Source organism: Rhincodon typus, chromosome 16 (genome assembly GCF_021869965.1).
Source record: "Rhincodon typus isolate 14 chromosome 16, sRhiTyp1.1, whole genome shotgun sequence".
Lineage (NCBI taxonomy): Eukaryota > Metazoa > Chordata > Chondrichthyes > Orectolobiformes > Rhincodontidae > Rhincodon > Rhincodon typus.
In genome coordinates, this window is record NC_063347.1 from 5,281,655 (window position 1) to 5,284,456 (window position 2,802).

Below are 2,802 nucleotides of genomic sequence, written 5' to 3' on the forward strand. Positions count from 1 at the left end.
TGTGTGTGTGTGTCTGTCTGTGTCTCTGACTGTGTGTGTGTGTCTGTCTGTGTCTCTGACTCTGTGTGTGTCTGTCTGTCTGTGTCTCTGACTGTGTGTGTGTGTGCATATACACGTGTATGTGCGCATTGCCCTTTTAAGTATCAGCACCCTCATTGAGTATTTCTGTATTGCCCTTTTAAGCGTTAGTGCCCACATTGTGAATGTGTCTATCCGTTTCGCCAATGCCTTGCCCTTTTAAGACTCGGGGCTGGGAATGTGCCTGCTGTATTGCAATGCGGCTGCTGGTGGGGACAGGCTCCCTCTAGTGCTTGGATCGCACTTTGCCAAGGGAGTGAGAGCGAGGCTGGGGTTCCCATTGGATGCCTGGAGTTACATTCCATTCAGTACGAGTAGAGCAGCAGCTCCAGGAACAGTGTTGGGAGCTAATTATGGCAAGGACATACATCCGTTCACACAGTAAGTAGCTCCGATCCGGCCTGGTTTCCTTATGGTAACATTGTACCCACCTCAAACCAGGAGCGATACAAGGTTGCCAGCTTCTACCTTTCAGAGAGACAGAAAGTAGCAGCGAAAGAAGTCAGGACTGTTGTATCCATGTGATTTCTTTGTTACTGTAGTTTTGTGTGTGTGTAGGTTACGGGGAGGAAGAGAAAGGAAACTAGATGATGTATTTGGGGTTTTGTGTGTGTGTCTTAGGGTACGCGTTGCCGGCTTGCCTAAGTGAAAGACAGCCGCGGTTTTTTTCAATGCAGTAATCTGAAAATTACACTAGTTACCGATCTCGATGAGGTAGCAAGTTGGGACAACTAGAGAGAATTGCCTGGAATGTTTAAACCAAAATCTGATCTGGATATTCCGAAACGTCGAGCTTGACTCTATCTGTGCGTGCTATAGTTTCAACCAAGGAAGGGGGAAGGGGGGGGGGGGGGGGGGGGGGTGGTGTTGGGAGAGGAATTTTTACTCGGAGGAGTTTTTGAAACCCTCGGATCGTGAGAGGTTTTTCTCCCCGTCTCTCTCTCTCCCTTTCCCACCCCCACCACCTCTGTCGCTGTACTATCTACATCAGGACGGCGCAGAAACTGAGATCTTAAAGCACAGAGGAATATCTGGGGTGTTGGCAAAAAGGAACAGCAACGACAACAAAAAAAAAGGATATCTTATTGTATTTTGCTCTCGGGTTTCCGATCTCAGTAAAATTCCTGCGAGACGGGCGTTTCAGATGTACTTTCCATGCTATTTTCCCCACTCCCTGTGATATATTGAGCTGGCTTTTTTTAAAAAAATAAAAAAGCGTTGGGTCGAGAATACACAGAGAGTAGATTTCGCCCTTTCCCCGCGGGAAGCTGGAGAATGAGGGGGTGGGGAGAAGGGGGTGTTGGTGATTTTTCTTTGGAAAATGAGGTGGGGGTTGAAACTGACGCGAGAAATGCCAACCTTTTGAAATTGACTTGAGCAGAGGAGTTGAAATTGACATTTTTCTGAAAATCCGTGTTACTTTCACCCATTTCAGTTCAGTCACTGAAAGCAAAATGCGACTACTTTATATTAAGAAAAGATCTTTCATTTAAAACACGTTGGCGTCGAGGAGACTCTCAGGACCTTTTAAGATTTAACAAAAAACCCAAATCTTAATAGATGTTTGGTTAGGTGTCCCAGTAATAGTTTATGGACTGGTTAACCGCTAAGTTTGTTTAAATGCGAACACCGCGCCGTTTATATCTACATTTGAAAATAAATGTTACAGGGCTCTTGTTTGGCGGGTTGTGAATGTATAGGATGGCGATGTTACAGACCAGTGTGTGAAATAATCGATACAGTTTCAATCTCAGGTTTAGTTCAGTAAGATGTATTGCATTGTGCTGTTCAATCTCCTGCTACATGAAGGTGTATCTCTGCCAGTGCAGATCCAAAATTATTATATAGTTACCACAGGTCAAGGGGGAATGTGTGTGTCTCTATCAGTTTACCAATCTGTGTCAGTGCGTTTCTGTCTCTGCCAGCGTGTGTCTGTCTCTGTGTGTACCTCTGTCAGTGTGTGTCTGTCTCTGTCAGTGCGTGTCTCTGTCAGTGTGTCTCTGTCTCTGTCAGTGTGAGCCTGTCTCTGTCTCTGTGTGTCTCTGTCTCTGTGTTTCTGTCAGTGTGAGCCTGTCTCTATCAGTTGTCTCTGTCAGTGTGTGCCTTTCTCTGTATAGACCTCTGTCAGTGTCTCTCTGTGTGTATGTCAGTGTGTCTATTTCTGTGTGTACCCGTCAGTGTGTTAGTCTGTTTCTGTCATTGTGTGTCTGTGTTTCTGTCTGTGTCTCTCTCTCTCCATCAGTGAGTGTATCTATTTGTCTCTGTACATCTCTGTCAGTCTGTGTCAGTCTCTCTCTCTCTGTACGCCAATGTGTGTTTCTCTGTGCATTTCTATCGGTCTGTGTGTGTCTTTTAGCGTGTGTCTGTGCATCTTTTTCTCTGTCAGCGTGTGTATCTGCGAATGTCTGTGTGTCTGTCAGCCTGTGTGTGCATTCTCTGTCAGTGTGTCTCTGTGTGTGTGTGTCTCTCTCTCTCTGCCTGTCGATGTGAACTGAGAAGCATTCTTAAGGAATCAATCTTCATCACCCATTTCTGTCGGAGAATCTCTCCCCCACCCCCCCAACTCCAGGCCCAACGTGCGCAGACCGACCCCTTCGCTTAGTGAATCTTAACATGAATATTTAAATAAAATGTTTCCTTTATTAATCAGTGGAAAAGATGGATCTGTGTTCCTCCCCCCACACATACAGACACTCTCACACAGACAGACACAAGGCACAGCCT

The 2,802-nt window shown here is 45.9% G+C and overlaps 1 protein-coding gene across 1 annotated transcript in view; it reads left to right on the top strand.

Annotated features, from left to right (window-relative positions):
* Positions 1 to 396: 396 nt before the first annotated feature.
* The window catches only part of LOC109922963 (plexin-A1-like), a 545,204-nt gene continuing 542,798 nt past the window's right edge, over positions 397 to 2,802 (top strand). The window contains exon 1 of the mRNA XM_048606674.1: positions 397 to 459. The gene's annotated coding sequence lies outside the window, so the exon portion shown is untranslated. The remainder of the gene's footprint in view (positions 460 to 2,802) is intronic.